This window comes from Aotus nancymaae, unplaced genomic scaffold, assembly GCF_030222135.1.
Source record: "Aotus nancymaae isolate 86718 unplaced genomic scaffold, 86718_ANA_hifiasm-v0.15.2.pri h1tg000057l, whole genome shotgun sequence".
Taxonomy (NCBI): domain Eukaryota; kingdom Metazoa; phylum Chordata; class Mammalia; order Primates; family Aotidae; genus Aotus; species Aotus nancymaae.
This window is the reverse complement of record NW_026988471.1, coordinates 2648207-2667106: the sequence shown is the minus strand read 5'-3', so window position 1 is coordinate 2667106 and position 18900 is coordinate 2648207. Positions and strand designations below refer to the sequence as shown.

At 51.3% G+C, this 18900-nt stretch overlaps 1 protein-coding gene across 3 annotated transcripts in view; it reads left to right on the top strand.

Annotated features, from left to right (window-relative positions):
• Positions 1–18900, top strand: part of EIPR1 (EARP complex and GARP complex interacting protein 1) — a 182798-nt gene that overhangs the window by 32225 nt on the left and 131673 nt on the right. The gene's annotated exons all lie outside the window — the stretch shown is intronic.

Sequence of the window (18900 nt, the reverse complement as noted above, 5' to 3'; positions counted from 1 at the left end):
AACTGAGCCTCCCTTTCCCCAGTTCTCCTCACTCTGTCGTCGTCAGTAACTATTTTCTAAATTCTGGCTCGGTGGAGAGATATCTCATAGGATCTTTCTCTACCGTGTAAGCCAGAACAAAGTCTTCGTGGTTTTCGATATGCAGTTTCTAGAGTGTTGCCTTCATTCGTCCCATAGGCTGAATGACTTTTTAGATAACTTTAATGCGTTCTGTCTGATCTTCCCTCTCATACCCTGGCTTCAAAATATTACTATGTAGGGATCGCATGGCTCGTGTATCAGGCAGGTCACCAGGACGCCCTGGTCTAAAATTCTGTGATTAGGCTCTGCTTTCACCAAGTTCTGTGTATGTTTCCTTCCACGTTATTTATTTATTTATTTAAGGTGGAGTTTTACTCGTTGTCCAGGCTGGTGTGCAGTGTACGATCTTGGTTCACTGCAACCTCTGCCTCCTGGGTTCAAGCCATTCTCCTGCCTCAGCCTCCTGAGTAGCTGAGATTACAGGTGTCTGCAAAACGCTTGGCTAATTTTTGTATTTTTAGTATAGACGGGGTTTCACCATTTTGGCCAGGTTGGTCTTGAACTCCTGACCTCAGGTGATCGGCCCGCGTGAGCCTCCCAAAATGCTAGGCTTACAGATGTGAACCACTGCGCCCAGCCCTCCTTCTGCTTTAACTTCATGGCTGCCCTGTGTCTGCCCTCTGAGGGTCCTGCCTTCCGCCTGGAGGGCAGTGTGGTGTGTGGCTGAGTGCGGCTGTGCACCTCCCTCCTGCCAGTGGGAGGTTGGGGGTCCAAGAGTCTCCTATATTTTGTCTGCTCTCTGTGCTGATTGGCCCAGCTGACAGTGTCTCAGCCGAAACACATTTCTCAAAAATCGGTGGGTCTTCAGTAGATTTCCTGGGGCTTCACTTCCTCAGACAAGAGCCTAGCTGCAGACCTGTTAGAGGCGATCTCTTCTCTGCCTCAGTCTCCTGCTCAGATGGCCAAGGGACTGCTCTCTTCACCCTTGACCCGTTACCTCCACCCTTCACCCTCCCCTCCACCCTTCACCCTCTCATCTGCTGAGGATGTGTGAGGCGCTCCCTCGGCTTCTTGAAAGGCTTTTCCTAGGACTGTGCTCTGGCCTCCTGACCTTCCCTAGGCTTTAACCACATGCAGTGTGGCCCATCCTCAGCCTTTTCTCAGGGGCACACGCTCCTGACAGTCGGGGTATTAGTCCATTCTCGCACTGCTATGAAGAACTACCTGGGACTGGGTAATTTATGAAGAGGTTTAATTGACTCACACAGTTCTGTAGGCTTAACAGGAAGCTTGACTGGGAGGCCTTAGGAAACTTACAATCACGGTGTGAGGTGAAGGGGAAGCAAGGACCTTCTTCAAAGCCAGCAGGAGAGAGAGCAAAGTGGGAAGAGCCACATACCTTAAACAGCCAGATCTCCTGAGAACTCACTCGCTGTCCCAAGAACAGCACGGGGGAAATCCACCCCACGGTCCGTCATCTCCCACCAGGTTCCTCCCCTGACAGGTGGGGATCACAGTTCGAGATGAGATTTGGGTGGGGACACAGGCCCAACCATATCAGTTAGGCTTTTCATTTCAGCACCTTTGCTGCTGGAGAGGCTGGGCTTGGAGTTACTCTGCCATCCAACAGCTCTTCCCCCGTTTGCCCTCTTCTCCACCCTTGCCCTGTCCCTGCACCGGGAAACCCCTCGAGTGCAGGACCAGCCTCAGCATGACAGGAGGTACCTCCATGGCCCTGCAGGACACCACCTCTCTGCCTCCTGTAGCAAGCGCCCGCCTTCCTCCTGGATGTTCCAAGCAAGCTCTGCTCTTTCTGTGGCTCCTCAGAAACCTTCCAGCCTCTACCCACTGCTGGAATCCAGAGCTCCTCCCACGTTTCAGGCATTTGTTACCATGGCCCCTGCTTCCATAGTCATTATACACTGCATGAGAGATTCCCACACACACAGTGGCTTCCAACAGCACACACCTCTTCAGCAGTCGGCACTGGCCTGGGGTCTCCAGGCTGCCGTCCAGGCCCCACCAGGCTGTGTCAGGGCTCTCGCCTGATGTGGCTCCTGAGGTTGTAGGACACAGGCTTACTTCCTGGCTGGCTGCAGGGACCGCCCTCAGCTGCTCCCCGCTGTCACTGGGCTTTGGGTTAGGCTGCCAAGTTTGTGGCAATTTGCAGGAGCAACAGAAAACGAACACGATTGCCAAGAACTCTTGGTCTTGTTCTGGTCGTCCGCAGGCGTAAGTTGATTGCGTCCTTCAAGTTACCCTGGCTCTCGTGATTCCCAGTCGTGGCTTTCAGAGACCGACTCTTTCTGCCAGTCTTTGAAGGCAGTGTAGCTCTTCTGTTAAATACTTCCTTAATCTGTCAGCCTCTCGAGGAAGAAAGACAAAAGTGTTCCACAACATTCGTGTCTAAGTTCCAAGAATTCTGTTTTATTCCTGTCATAGGCAGAACTGAGATTTCTGTCCCTCATGGAAGGCCGTTTTCCAGTGTGAAATGCTGCGAGCACCTGCTCTCACCAGGAAGGGGCGGCACAGCTGCTTGGCGTGTGCTCAACCCGGCTCTTCGCCCTTTGAAGCGCGTGGTGCTGTGCCTCCTCTGAATCAGGTCCTCTGCAGCGGCAGTCGTGCCCCTGGGACAAGGCACCAGCCCCTCCTGCTTCAGGTGCCTCCAGAAAAGCCTGGGGTCACAGACCTAAGCTTGCTGTGTGTAACGCAGTGCAGGGAAAATGTTTTAGAGACTTCATATGTTTTGCAAACACACTTGTGCTCTGTTCATTTTGTACGTAGCTTGCCTGTAAGTCACTAGGCTTCCACATTGCAATGAATTAAATATGAATTAATCCAAAGGCACCACAAACATATATTATACCGGATTGCTTAAATTGTCACTTCATTATTACGAGTCTCTTTGCAGAGATCAGAGTTGCACTTTGTCCTCTGTCTGCCCCGCTCGCCGGGGTGGGTGGGAGCTGCCTGCGGCGCATGCTCCCGTTGTGCTGTCGACTAGGGTGTGCCCTCAGAGGAGCTCCTGCCATCGGCTGTCCTTGGAGCCCCCACGTGCTCTCTTTGTCCCTGCTCTTTTGCAGCCCCTTCCTTCTTTTTGTTTCCATTAGTTTGTATGATATTTTGGTGAACCGTAGCATCTTTTAATGAAGAGACTCAGGGCTTCTGAGACACGCCTTTCAGCACACACCCAGCATGGGGCAGGGCCAGACAGTGTGGGAAGCAGAGCCGTAGGTGGAGAGGGCGGGCAGGTCCCAGAGCCCACTGGTGTGTGTTGTTAGGAGCGCTCTCCTTCCAGTAGGCAGTTGCCCTCTTCTTTCCTTCTTCACAGGTGTCCTGAAATCCTTTTCCATGGAGATAGTGTCTCGCTCTTGGTTCTTGTCACCCAGGCTGGAGTACAGTGGTGCAATCTTGGCTCACTGCATCCTCTGCCTGCCAGGCTCAAGCAATCCACCCACCTCAGCCTCTTGAGTAGCTCGGAACACAGGTATGCACTACCATATCTGGCTGACTTTTAAAAAAATTTCTATAGAAATGAGGTCTCACTGTGTTGCCCAGGCTGGTCTTGAACTCCTGAGCTCAAGTGATCTGCCTGCTTCAGCCTCTGAAAGTACTGAGATTACAGGTGTGAGCCTCCACACCTGGCCTTCTGTGGATCTTATGAGCGGAAAGGAGAAAGGAGCCATGGAAAAGGGGCCTCTGGGGAGAGTGTCTAGACGCAGAATGCGTTTGGAGCTCCCCGCTCTTCTTTAGGAATCTTGCTACTGGTTATTTGTCGAAAACAGCAGTGTTTGCATTATGTCTGTTGTTGCAGCACACCGAATCTCTGCCAATCAGTGCAAGTCTGCAGCATGGTAGAACTCTTGTGCACAAAGCACACACGCTGGGATGAACATCACAAATACGCGTAAACGGATGAACTCGTGGCTTATTTTCTTCAATGCAAGCAAGAAACCCTTTCTCTGTTCTCTTATTCTTAAGAAGAGTGGTCAGGAACGACGTTTTGAGTTCCCCGTGCACAGCTGAAGGGTCTGGCGCTCACAGGCAAAGGCTCCTTGCAGAGTGATGTTCTCGTCACACTGTCTAGAAAATGATAGAAAATTTATAGGAGGTTAAAGTATCCTAAAAATTCACACTTTTTCAGATGAAACCATATCTCTCTCTCTTCTAGCTTAAATCTCTATTCATGCAAGGAACAAGTGACAGATTGCCAGCGATTACTGATAGGGATTTATAACTGCTGTTGATCGTTTCACTCATTACCTGTGATGATTGTGAAAAATACATTCTTGGAATTTGTGGAAGGGGGAGTTGTTGTGCAATAAACTCATGAAATGTTTTCTACATAGATGATGAAGATTAAGAAAACAACTTTTACTCTCCTTTCTGATAATTTTATAAGGAAAAATGCGTCCCTATGAGAACAAATGAGGGATGGTGCCCAGGTTAGAAGCTGTCTTGACAGGGCAGCACACACTTGCAACGAGAGAGATCTCGACAGTAACCATCCTGTGGGGGCAGATCGAGGGTCGGACATAGAAGTGGGGACAGTGGCAAGTGGCAGGCTGGCCTCTTAGGAGGACACAGGCCTCCACACACAGCAAATAACAACACAACCTTCAGCTCTCAATTGGACCTGGAGCCGCTAAAGGCTGCGGTGTTGCCACCTGGAAGAAGCCTGGTCACGCAGGGAATTAGCATGAGTGACACATTCCTCTCATGATTTCTCCCTTTGGAGCTGCCGGGAACTTCCAGTCGCCTCCCTCCCCTATGTGCATGCCCTTCGGAACGTGCTGCCAGCAGGCCTTGACCTTTCTGTGCAACTCACTTCCTTTATTTACAAGCTGTTTCACCCAAGGTTTTCTTAAGGTTCATTGAGAAAAAAACGTGTTTCAGATAAACATAAAAAAAACCCAGCTTTGCTGCTTTAATTTCTAATGTTTGTTTCTGAATTGGGGTATGCCATGTGCACCTGCCTCTGCTCACACTGTCTAATGATTGTGTGCCTGCCTCTGCTCACACCGTCTCATGAGTGTACACATGCCTGCCTCTGCTCACACTGTCTCATGAGTGTGTGCCTGCCTCTGCTCACACCGTCTCATGAGTGTACACATGCCTGCCTCTGCTCACACTGTCTCATGAGTGTGTGCCTGCCTCTGCTCACACCGTCTCATGAGTGTACACATGCCTGCCTCTGCTCACACTGTCTCATGAGTGTGTGCCTGCCTCTGCTCACACTGTCTCATGAGTGTGTGCCTGCCTCTGCTCACACTCATGAGTGTGTGCCTGCCTCTGCTCACACTGTCTCATGAGTGTACATGTACCTGTCTCTGTTCACACTATTTCATGAGTGTGTGCCTGCCTCTGCTCACACCGTCTCATGTGTACACATGCCTGCCTCTGCTCACACCGTCTCATGAGTGTACATGTGCCTGCCTCTGCTCACACCATCTCATGAGTGTACACGTGCCTGCCTCTGCTCACACCGTCTCATGAGTGTACACGTGCCTGCCTCTGCTCACACCGTCTCATGAGTGTACAAGTGCCTGCCTCTGCTCACACCGTCTCATAAGTGTGCATGTGCCTGCCTCTGCTCACACCGTCTCATGAGTGTGCACATGCCTACCTCTGCTCACACTCTCATGAGTGTGTGCCTGCCTCTGCTCACACTGTCTCATGAGTGTACATGTGCCTGCCTCTGTTCACAGTTTCATGAGTATACACGTGCCTGCCTCTGATCACACTGTCTCATGAGTGTGTGCCTGCCTCTGCTCACACTGTCTCATGAGTGTGTGCCTGCCTCTGTTCACACTGTTTCATGAGTATACACATGCCTGCCTCTGCTCACACTGTCTCATGAGTGTGTGCCTGCCTCTGCTCACACCGTCTCATGAGTGTACACATGTCTGCCTCTGCTCACACCATCTCATGAGTGTGTGCCTGCCTCTGCTTGCACTGTCTCTGAGTGTACACGTGCCTGCCTCTGTTCTTACCATCTCATGATTGTGTGCCTGCCTCTGCTCACACTGTGTCATGAGTGTACACTTGCCTGCCTCTGCTCACACTGTGTCATGAGTGTACACGTGCCTACCTCTGCTCACACTGTTTCAAGAGTGTGTGTCTGCCTCTGCTCACACAGTCTCATGAGTGTACACATGCCTGCCTCTGCTCACACTCTGAGTGTACATGTGTCTGCCTCTGCTCACACTGTCTCATGAGTGTGTCTGCCTCTGCTCACACAGTCTCATGAGTGTACACATGCCTGCCTCTGCTCACACTCTGAGTGTACATGTGTCTGCCTCTGCTCACACAGTCTCATGAGTGTACACATGCCTGCCTCTGCTCACACTCTGAGTGTACATGTGTCTGCCTCTGCTCACACAGTCTCATGAGTGTACACATGCCTGCCTCTGCTCACACTCTGAGTGTACATGTGTCTGCCTCTGCTCACACTGTCTCATGAGTGTACACGTGCCTGCCTCTGCTCTCACCATCTCATGAGTGTGTGCCTGCCTTCGCTCACAGTTTCATGAGTGTGTGCCTGCCTCTGCTCACACCATCTGTCCCTTTGTGTGCCTGCCACTGCTCACACAGTCTTATGAATGTACACGTGCCTGCCTCTGCTCTCACAGTCTCATGAGTGTGTGCCTGCCTCTGCTCACAGTTTCATGAGTGTGTGCCTGCCTCTGCTCTCACCATCTCATGATTGTGCACCTGCCTCTGCTCATGCTGTATCATGAATGTACACACATCTTCTGCTCACACTGTATCATGAGTGCCTCTACTCAGTGTCTCATGAGTGTACATGTGTCAGCTTCTGCTCACACAGTCTCATGAGTGTGTGCACCTGTCTCTGCTCACACCATCTTGTGAGTGTACATGCATCTACCTCTGTTCACACTATCTTGAGTGTGTGCCCATCTCTGCTCACACTCTCATGAGTGCATGCACACCTACCTCTGCTCATACCATCTCATGTGTGCGTACCTGCCTCTGTTCATACTGTCTTATGAGTGTGCACATGCTTGCCTCTGCTTGTCCTGTCTTGTGACTCTGTGTACTTGCCTTCGCTCACACTGTCTTATGTATGTGCCCCGTCTCTGCTCACACCATCTCATGAGTGTGTGCGCCTGCCTCCGCTCACTGTCTCCTGTGTGTGTACTTACCTCTGCTCATGCTGTCTCATGAGTGTGTGCATACTTACCTTGCTCACACTAACTCATGGATGTACATGCACCTGCCTCTGCTCATGTCTCATGAGTGTGTGCCACTGCCTCTGCTCACACTGTCTCCTGTGTGCGTACTTGCCTCTGCTCACACCGTCTCATGAGTGTGCATGTACCTATCTCTGCTCACACTGTCTCCTGTGTGCATACCTGCCTGTGCTCACACTGTCTCATGAGTGTGTGTGTACCTATCTCTGCTCACACTGTCTCCTGGGTGGGTACATCTGCCTCTTCTCACACTGTTTCATGAGTGTGTGCCTGCCTCTGCTCACGCCGTCCTTGGTGACACTGTGTGGTGGCCTTACAATCAGCAGAGGGCACCAGTGGTCTGGCTCTGTGCCTCCTTCGCTCTGGACCTTCCATTGTCTCCCCTTCTGTGTCTCTGTGACCATGTCCTAACTTGATCCCTTATTCTGGTGCAAGCCATTTTTAAAACTTTCATCCTCTTCTCTTGCTGCTCTCTATATCTTTTCACAGCCTTTTACAACTTGCTTGGAAAACATGTTTACAGAGTGAAAGTAACTCCTGCATTTAGCTGAGGTTATACGCATTGAATGGTGGTCGCTCTAGAGCACTTTGTGGTTTCTATAGAAAAGCGAGAATGGGGGCCGGGCGCGGTGGCTCACGCCTGTAATCCCAGCACTTTGGGAGGCCGAGGCGGGTGGATCACGAGGTCAAGAGATCGAGACCATCCCGGTCAACATGGTGAAACCCTGTCTCCACTAAAAAAATACAAAAAATTAGCTGGGCATGGTGGCGCGTGCCTGTAATCCCAGCAACTCAGGAGGCTGAGGCAGGAGAATTGCCTGAACCCAGGAGGCGGAGGTTGCGGTGAGCTGAGATCGCGCCATTGCACTCCAGCCTGGGTAACAAGAACGAAACTCCGTCTCAAAAAAAAAAAAAAAAAAAAAAAAAAAAAGAAAAGCGAGAATGGAATTTAGTTCTTCACTCTTAAACTTCAGGAATTCACCGAGGGAAACCTTGTCAATATCTGAGGACCTCTGTTCCAGGGGATCCCAGGCTGGGGCCCCAAGATCATTAGAGAGTAGTCATAGAACCATCATCTGGGGGAGTGCAGGCTGGTGTGATTATTAGCGCGTGGTAGGTGGAGTCTGATCCAGGGGAGCCTGGGCTGGTGCCCTGAGATCATTTGTGCGTGGTGGGTAGACTGATGCAAGGGAGCCCAGGCTGGCACCCGAGATAATTAGAGCATGGTGGGTGAACCTGTGATCCAGGGTAACCCAGGCCCGTGCCCTGAGATCATTAGAGCATGGTGGGTAGATCTGTGATCCAGGAGCGCTCAGGCTGGCATCCCGAGGTCATTAGAGCATGGTAGGTAGAGTCTGATGCAGGGGAGCCCAGGCTGGCACCCCAAGATCATTAGAGCATGATGGATGGACTCTGATGCAAGGGAGCCCAGGCTGGCACCTGAGATAATTAGAGCATGGTGGGTGAACCTGTGATCCAGGGTAACCCAGGCTGGTGCCCTGAGATCATTAGAGCGTGGTGGGTAGACTGATGCAAGGGAGCCCAGGCTGGCGCCCTGAGATCATTAGAGTATGGTGGAGTGGGCTCTGATTCAGGGGAACCCAGGCTGGCATCTCGAGTCTGATTTAGGGGAGCCCAGCCTGGTACCTTGAGATCATTAGAGCAGAGTGTGGTGGGTGGGCTCTGATTCAGAGGAACCCTGCTGGTGCCCTGAAATCATTAGAGCGTGGTCAGGGGAGTGCGATCCAGGGAGCCCAGGCTGACCTCTTTAGATTATTAGGGTGTGGTGGACCCCATGTGATGAGCAGGTGGTAGGGGTGGCACAACCAGGTGGAAATGGTCCTTAGAGAGGGTCATCTCTGTGAGGCAGACTCATGTGCTTCCCGTCTGAGGTACTCTGCTGTGACAGATGTGAGCACAGATGTTTAGATCTGGAGGTCTAAGTTCCAGGGACTGGTGCCAGCACACGAGCTTCCCGCAGTTCCCTAGGTGACATCCCTCTGCCTTTGTGCCTTTCTGTGGCTCTGGCCCGCTCCCCACCCTCTCTTTTGTCTACACATTGGAGCTCTTTTTCACCCTTAGAAATGGAGGTCAAGGTAGGTGGATTGCTGGAGCCCAGGAGTTCAAGACCAGTCTGGGCAACATGACAAGATCCTGTCTCTACCAAAAAAAAAAAAAAAGTAAAAACAAGAAAAATTAAAAAATTAGCTGGTCGTGATGGCATGTGTCTGTGATCCATGCTAGGCTGAGAGGGGAGGAGCACTTGAGTCCAGGAATCTGAGGCTGCAGTGAGCCGTGATTGTGCCACTGCACTCCAGCCTGGGTGACAGGGTTAGACCCTATCTCAAAAAGAAAAAAAAAAATACAGGATAGCTCATCTATGCAGTTTAAACAACAAAACAAGTTTAGTATACAGAGATGGAGAATGAAACCGTGGTTAGTGGTGAAGGAAGGGGCACTGGGAATTGCAGGTCTAAGGATACAGAGTAGCAGCTATGTAGGACGGAGAAGGCCCCAGCCCTCATTTACAGCAGGGCTGTTGTTGATTATCTTGTATCAATTTGGGATTTTTGCTAAATGACTGGATTGTAGCTGCTCTTGCCACAAAAAAAGAAAATGAGTAGCTATGTGATAGGATAGATATGTGAATTCGCTTCATGTAGTGACCTTTTCGCTCTATCTCATAGCATCGTGTTGCAGACCTTCAGTATAGGCAATAAAATATTTTAAAAAATAAAAAAGGGCCAGCGCAGTGACCCACATCTATTATTCCAGCACTTTGGGAGGCCAAGGCAGGCAGATCACTTGAGGTCAGGAGCTCGAGATGAGCCTGGCCAACATGGTGAAACCCCATCTCTACTAAAAACACAAAAATTAGCCAGATGTGGTGGCAGGTACCTGTAGTCCCAGCTACTTGGGAGGTTGAGGCAGGAGAATCGCTTGACTGTGGGAGACAGAGGTTACGGTGAGCTGAGATTGTACCACTGCACTCTAGCCTGGGCGACAGAATGAGACTCCATCTCAAAAAAATAAATAAAAAAACAAAGAAAGAAATATGGCATATCCACTTCCTCCTGAAAGCCCCTCTCTACCCTGGCCACACCAGGTGCCAGCCTGTCTCCCTGCCCCGTGAGGCCGTTTCTGCCAGAGCACTTGCCTCCATGTTTCCTGTCTCGTCGCCTGCCGACTGGAAGCCTCCGGCAGGCCTGGACGCAGCCTGCAGGGGCCACACAGCGTCAGCCACTTGTCCTGGCACCCTCTTCTTCTGAAACGTGGCTCAGTTCGAGTGATAAGCCATATTGCTACATCATAGCTACCCAGAACATAGTGACAGACTGAATCGGCTAATTTGACTATGTTGAAATCATCATCTCAGTGACATTTAGGAAGATACAGTGGGTTTTTCTTGGGAGCAAGGGTGCTGAGGTGTCATAAATCAGCAGGAGACGTAAGAACATGAGCAGCTGAGCAGCTCACTTTGTCTGGGTCTGCATCACCTCGGCGTCCTGGAAGTGAGTGTGTGTGACCTGGAACGCGTCCCTTACCCTTTCTCTGTCTCGCTTCCTCTGTCACACCCTGGATGTGAAAACTTAGCACACCCCATGGAGGCATTTGTGAATGAGTGAGACCCATTGTCAGACTGCACTGAAAAATTAGACAGCGAAGCTAAATGTCAAAAGGTCCAGTTCTTTTCCCAGCCTTTCCCCTCAGGTGGGTGTGGTGGGAGCAGGGCAGTGGAGGCTGGGGAGGCAGCAGCCTCACAGGGGTCCCAGCAGCGGAGCGGGCACCAGGTTTGGTGGCTGGAAAACCTGGAGTCTCTGCATTTTCCTCTGCTTCTTACTAGCTCTCTAATCCTGGACTAATCATGTAACCTCTGCAGCTTTCATCTGTCAATGGACGCAATTAACCAACACCGCTGTTAAATAATGAGAAAACCTGAGGCTGTGGTGAACAGGTTCATCTCAGGCTTGGATCTACGTACCCGCAAGGACGGGACCCAGGGGTCTGTGCGAGCAGTCCTGAACAGTGGGCTCTGTGCATCTGGAGTGCACCATATGCCCAGCCCAGTGCCCCTTCCCCCAGTAGAGGTGGGTAGTGGCAGCAGTGGCCTCTCTCCACTGGGGGGCCACCGCAGGAGCTCCCGGCACAGGCTGCAGAGCCCATTGCAGGTCCCCATGGGGCCAGCTCAGCCCATCCGCCCTCACTGCTCACTGACCGAGCCTTCCCTCTATGATGGCAGCTTCTGTAGCTGGGCACAGCACCTCCAGGGGTTGGTGGCAGAGTGCAGGGGCGCATGAAGCTACAGGATAAGGGTGGTATGTCTTTCTGTAGTGTCACTTCTATTTGATTTTAAGTAATGAAAATATGATTTATAGACTGAAATGAATGTAGATATGTTCCAAACTAGTCTGTGTGGTCATCTCATGAATGACACATGAGGCTCACTGAGGGCCCCTTCACAGAAGGTCCCCACACCATTATGCAAGCACCTCACAGTGTGCAGAGGACGCTGTCACAGCAAGATGCGCCTTCTCTTTCCTGAAGTCAGGGACAGGAGCTGTTCCTGGGGATTGGGAGTCGGGAGGGTCGCATGGGGACGGAGGATTTAGTGCTGAAATGGGCCCTTTCACTGGGTGGCTGGCAAGTGGAGGCGGCCCGCCCCAGCTTCCTGTCACCACTTCCCTGTCTTGGTTTTTCTTTGCCAAATCCAAAGGGCCACGGGGACAGGATGCTGCTCCTCTCTGAAGACCCGCCTCCCTTTCACCTCAGCTCGTCCGTAGTGGGAGAATTCCCACCTTCTGGAGATGCACCTCCGACTGTGACCCGTGAGAATCACGTGTGCTCTGCATGCGAGGGCCCCACTCTGGGGACACCTCTTGGGGCTACTGGGTGATGCAGGGTGATATTTGGGGTGGTCCTGACCCCTGGCCCTGGCAGGGAGCCCAGCGCTTGACCTTCTCCTCAGCTTCCCTCTTTGGGCCCAGTTTTAGCTGTGTTTCCCTGGGAACCAGATAGGGGCAGTGCTCTAGCGGGTCACTAGGCAGGGTTGCTTATGGTGACAGGTAAAGAGACCCGATGAGGCAGTTGCATCTGGACTGAGGCATCTGAGCCTAAGCCCCGGAGGCCGTTCTTTGGCCTTGCTGAGGGTGTGGGCCTGCCGGACTGTGGGAAGCTGGAAGCGCTGCTTTTCAAGTTGTTACAGCTCCTGTGAGGCCTGAGGCCCTAAAGCCAAGGCGCTGCTGACCCAAGCCTGACGAGGCCTGGCCCCGTGCTGGAGGCGTGGCAGTGGCCACTTGGCAAGTCTGAATATGCAGGCTGCCGGCACCCACCCGCGTGACCGGGGCGCTTGAGGCTGAGCCCCAGGGATATCCTGGCGGGCCTCCCTCCTGCCGTGTCATTCCACCAACCAGAATTCAGGACGTCCTGAGAGAAGGCATTCCCAGTCCAGGGACACACGGAGGGACTGGTTATCAGAGCAAGGAGAAGTCACAAAACGCTTCATAGACAGTTGGTGCCCTGGGCAGGGCTGGCTCTCAGAAGGCACTGCCCTGAGCAGGTGCGTGGCCAGAGGCTGCCATGAGGCTCCTGCCCTGATTGGCACTAAGGGAGAATCCCCCCAGGGCAGACAGCTGCCCGAAGCTGCAGGGCCTGTGTGTAACTGTGGCCTGGGAGTCCAGACCAGAGGGCAGCGTCCTGAGGAGCTGCAGGGGGCACGTGGAGGGGTGCAACCTACGCGCTGGGCCATTGCCCAGGAGGAGCCAGGAAAGCCAGGTGGGTGCCGGGAACGCACAGGCACGTGTGCTGCTCACCGCGGGCTTTGTGGGTGTCCCTGCTGGGGGCATGAATCATGTCCCCCAGGGCAGTGAGCTGTCATGGGTGGGTCCTGTGCTCCAGGGGCTTGGGACTACTACGCTGGCTTTCACAGCACCACGTCATCCGTGCAGTGCCCAGGGAGGAGTTGCTGCTGTCTCTGAGCCTCAGTTTTCTCATCTATAAGATGGGAGGAATTCCGTCTGCCTGGACTACTTTAGACTTGGTTGGGTTCATAGGAAGGCCGTGTGCGGGACATGCTTTTGTTACGTGATTTCTCATGTTGTTCTGTCATTCTTATTTTACATAATATAATACTCAAATATTTTATCTTAGAAATCAAAGCACTTGACAGTTGATATTCACAGTATATATGAAAGTGGCATTACGAGCATGGTTTTGTAGTTGCTGAAAATTTAGGAGATAAATCTATTCTGGTTTTCAGTGGTAAAAAGATTCCAGAAATGTGATTAAATTTACTGGCTAAGTTACCCACAAAAACTGAAACAGACTCATTTACCAGTTCTTTATCTTTCAGACTCTGATTCTGGACAGATTTTAAGAGGTTTAGAATCTGTCCAGTATAGAATTAAGGCCAAATGACTTCTGTGAAAGAATCATGAAAAGTATAGAGAACACACCTGTCATTCATATGATAACAGGAAAGCTCACCCAACTCGTAGTCTAGGAAATTCCCAGTCTTACTGGCTTTTACATTGGCAGAAGGCGGGTTGTCTGAGTACCTGACACAACATAAGCACTCTTCAGGTTTTGCCCAGTTGCCCAGAATCCCCCAGAACCGACGGCTGCTCCTGCCAGCTCCTAAGAAGACACACACCCAGTATCCATGTAAGCTCATTTCCCCTTCTACCTCCCAGTGATGTCAGCAGAACTAAATCCCTGAGAGCCCAGGACAACAGGGCAGACATAACATCTTCCTGGGTTATAACAAATGCCCTGAGCTCTTTTCATTTAGAGTAACAATACACAGTTTCAGTCTTTCTCCGCAGTATTCTGGCTTGGACAGAATTATCAAGCCATTTCATGAAAGTCGATGTGATTCTGGATCTTGACACCGCACATCCTCCACTCATTGTCTCTGAGGATAGAAAAGCTCTGCGATACGGAAGAACAAAACCAAACATTTGTTATAACCGGTCACCGTTTTCACGCTGGCGCCGTGAATTCCGTCTTCTTATGTGTCTGGGCCTTGACTCTGAACGCGTACCATTCACTGTGCTGTCTCCTTACGCAGGTTGGTTCATTTTGCCCTGTGACACTGTTGGAATCCCAGCTTTCCAGATGAGGAAACGGGGTTCGTAGAGGTTCTCTGGAGGCCGATTCAAACCTGGGCCCATCCAGACCCTGCTCTGGGTGTCTTCACTTCTTGTCACCTTAGCTCCCAGACTGTCTCTCACATGGTAATTCTCTGTAAGGGTGAACTTTAAGGCTACTCCTCAGGAGGACGCTGCTCACGTGGCTGGTTTCGTGGAGGCGGACAATAGGCGAACGTTGGCTGAGGGACCATGTCCATCATGGACCCGTGCCCCGAGGCTGCAAGGAGAAAACGCAGATGGAAGACCTTGTCGCATGCCATGCTCAGAGGAAACTTCAGAACTCTTTACCCTCATCCGTGAAGGAGACTAAAAATATGAACCGATGAAGGAAGTGCATGCACGTCCTCATGGGGGCAGATTTGTTGTGGGAAGCTGGGGATATTGGCATCAGTTTCCCAAACCATTCAGGCAGATATCACACCCACATCGCCTTTGGTGCTCCCGCCAGCAGCCTCGTTCCTGGCTGGGTAGACTAAGTGTCTAACCAGGAATGCCACGCCTTGAGCCTGAAACTTTCAATTTCTAGTCTTCTGACATGCTTATATGGAATCCTTGCAAATATGGAATGAAGTTTTATCATTTCTGTTATTCTGGGAGGTTAGCCTCTTCAGTGACTAGGGTTGTTTTAAAAAGAGAAGATCATAGAAAGGAATTGTAATATGAGATTAGCCTATCTGCCAATTTCTGAATCTCCAAAAAGAGCCAGAGGTTATGGGGACTTGAAAGTTTTTGCGTTTTCATCAAGTTTGTCGCTTTTAGTTTCTGTACTGGCTGTGGCGACGGGGGGCCTTGCACATGCACTGATGCATCCCAGCCAGGTCACCCGCTCACTTCAGTGGCTGCAGGAGCGGCAGTGCTGATGGGCTCAGGCCCTGCCCGAAGCTCCTTAGTGAGCACTGGCCTGGGGACTTCCCATTTTGCTGATGAAGGAACTGGGGCAATGTAAGTGACTCTATCAAGGCCACATGGGCTGTGCGAGGGCAGATATGGGGTTCTGGCTTTGGGCTCTCCCTCCAGGCTGTCTTCACTGTGTCATGTGCCCCCTCTATTCAGCCAAAGGCTTAGAAATCAAAGCACTTGACAATTAATATTCATAGTGTCAATGAAAATCCATTGTCAGAGGGACTCTGTCAGTGGAACTCATCCCAAGGGTGTTCACCAAGTTAGGGCATCCACAGTCAGCGCTGGATGAGGAAGACCACGGGATTGCAACTTAGGAGACTTGAGTTTTGCCATGATTTTGCCAAAAATCACTGCTATGACACTTGAACTTTTTTTTTTTTTTTTTTTTTTTGAGATGGAGTTTTGTTCTTGCTGAGGCTGGAGTGCAATGGTGTGATCTCAGCTCACCACAACCTCCACCTCCTAGGTTCAACCTCCTGCCTCAGCCTTCCAAGTAGCTGAGATTACAGGCATGCACCACCACATCCAGATAATTTTGTATTTTTAGTAGAGACAAGGGTTCTCCATGTTGGTCAGGGTGGTCTTGAACTCCCAACCTCAGGTGATCCGCCCACCTCAGCCTCCCAGAGTGCTGGGATTATAGGCGTGAGCCACCGTGCCCGGCTGATACTGCCTCAGCTTCCCAGAGTGCTGGGATTACAGGCGTGAGCCACCGTGCCCGGCTGATACTGCCTCAGCCTCCCAGGGTGTTGAGATTACAGGTGTGAGCCACCATGCCCAGCTGATAATTGAGCTTTCTAGGTTCCATTTCTGTCATCTGCAGAAAAGGAACTTACTCTTGGTTACGGCTAAGACCCTTTTCTGTTTCCGGCTTTAGACATTCATTGTCATTTGCCTTTTTGAAAAAAATATTTGAGCTTCTGTTGTGATTGTGACAAAACAATAAGTCCTCAGGACAGAGAGGTGAGAAGACCTGGTCCCAAACTCCAGGCCGCCACCGTCTAACGGGGCAGACGAGAGACACAGCCAGTGTGGCCTGGCCAGTGAGTGCAGTTTAAACACCGCTTTAGGGTCCTTACCGTGATGTGCAAATAGCCTGAAATCCGTCAGTCCTAAATCCACAGCACCATGGAGGCCCCGCCAGGAGGGAACTGTTCTGACCCCACTGGGAAGAGTGGATTTCAGAATCGCAAGTTGGCTCCTGATCCTACAGTGCAGTGCCCTGGGGCTGGGTCTTTGGACATCTTCCCATGAAGTCAGGGTGGAATTCACCACTGACCCCTCGGATAAGATGCTATTGACAATTGGCTTCCAGAACCCTTCATTGTTAAAGGCAGCCTGTATCATTTGAGTTCGTGCGTGTCCGTGGGTGGTGTGGCCTTTGTGGAGATTTCCACTGCTGAGGACTCTGTGGATGAGTGTAGTGTCTGTGCCTTCTGTTCACTTGGAGTGATGTCTGAGCGCCTGCCTGGTCCAGGAAATGCTTTTAAAGCTGTAGAAAGAAGGTGCTGAGCTGGAGGGTTCCTCAGATTCTTAGAGTTTTGAGTTCCGAGGTCCGGAGGCTGCTTGTAGAGAAAACTGTATCCTTCTCCGCAGATACAACAAGAAAGTCAAGATACAATTGTTCTTGTTTAAAGATACATTTCCCCCTTGATCTCTGCACCAAATGAGAAGAAAGTTGCATTTCTAAGTGGTTACTTTGCTTTGTGAAAATAAGCTAAGAGGATAACTGGGTTTTCCCTGGAACATGGTATTCTTAGGCTCCTCTTTGTGAAAGCAGAATTCTGAAAGAATGACTGAGAGGAAGGATGGAGTGCGCAAGAGGCGGGAGAAAAGTTGGAATCCATCAGCATCATTGTCAAGTATATGCTTAATTAAGACGCGGGGGCCCAGAGGACGCTCTGCTGCACACAAGATGCTGGTATGTCTCAAGCATGCCGGCTCGTGTGTCTCCGGTTAAAGTTTACTTCCTAATTTCTGTGCAGGATATAGGTGCTCAGCTAGGAAAGGTGAGAGTTAAATTTTCGCATGATGCTGGTGCCAAGAAATGGCACCTTGAAAAGAGAAAGCAGTCAAGACATGCTCCCCCGGGAGCACATGCCCGAGAGCTCTCACTGAGCGGGAGGCTGCCTGGCGCCCTTGCCGTCAGCAGCACGCTTTGGGCGGAGCCTCCGCCCTGTTCAGATATGTCACGTGAAAACATCTTGACCATGCCAGCCCCTGTCTTTAATTTTCACACCATCTCAAGTAAAATATGTTTTGAAGTGAAAACATTTTGCATTTTATTTTAAACTTATTTTTTGGGCTCTAATTTTTTCAAGACAACAAAAATAGAGTCGGTTGACCTGTCTGCTCTGGAATAGCTGTGCGCTAACCGATTTGTCAGCTGAGGAGGGTTTTGCTTTGGAGGCATGAGCCAGACAGGTGTGAAGTTGAGTGTGTCTGCTGAATGGACATCGGAAAGGATTTCTTTTGGCCCTTTTTCGTTTGGGATTCTTATGGAAATAGTTCACTGGGGTCACTTTGGTGAGAGAGAGGAAAACAGCATGAAATATCAATTCACTGGAGTTCTGCATTTGCCATAAACTGGGAGTTTCATTGCTGTCTGGTCTAATAAATAGTTCATTCGTTAGTGATAAATGTAACATAGCCTAGCAAAGGGAGAGAATGTGATGTAGCCTGCCCACCTCCAGGTTCTGTACCTCCCACCTTAGTGTAAGAAGAGGAGGCAGAGTTGCTGGGGACTGCCTCCTGGACTTTGTGTGCAGGACCTGGAGTGCCTGGTGCAGTTTTGCTCGCAGGTGTGGTGTTGCTCGCAAGTGTGGTGTCGTCTGCAGGTGTGGTGTCGCCTGCAGGTGTGGTGTCGCCCGCAGGTGTGGTGTCGCCTGCAGGTGTGGTGTTGCCCGCAGGTGTGGTGTCGTCCGCAGGTGTGGTGTTGTCACAGGTGTGGTGATGCTCACAGGTGTGGTGACGCCTGCAGGTGTGGTGTCACCTGCAGGTGTGGTGATGCCCGCAGGTGTAGTGTCGTCCACAGGTGTGGTGTTGTCACAGGTGTGGTGACGCCCGCAGGTGTGGTGACGCCCGCAGGTGTGGTGTTGTCACAGGTGTGGTGTCGTCCGCAGGTGTGGTGTCACCTGTAGGTGTGGTGATGCCCGCAGGTGTGGTGTCGTCCACAGGTGTGGTGTTGTCACAGGTGTGATGCCCGCAGGTGTGGTGTCGCTTGCAGGTGTGGTGATGCCCACAGGTATGGTGTCATTTGCTGGTGTGGTGACACCCTCAGGTGTGGTGACGCCTGCAGGTGTGGTGTCGTCCGCAGGTGTGGTGTTGTCACAGGTATGATGCCCGCAGGTGTGGTGATGCCCGCAGGTGTGGTGATGCCCACAGGTGTGGTGTCATTTGCTGGTGTGGTGATGCCCCCAGGTGTGATGTCATTTGCTGATGTGGTGATACCCACAGGTTTGGTGACGCCCACAGGTGTGGTGTCATCCGCAGGTGTGGTGTTGTGACAGGTGCGATGCCTGCAGGTGTGGTGTCACCCGCAGGTGTGGTGTTGCCCTGCCCACAGGTGTGGTGTCACCACAGGTACAGTGTGGTTTGCTGGAAGGAGGAAGAGC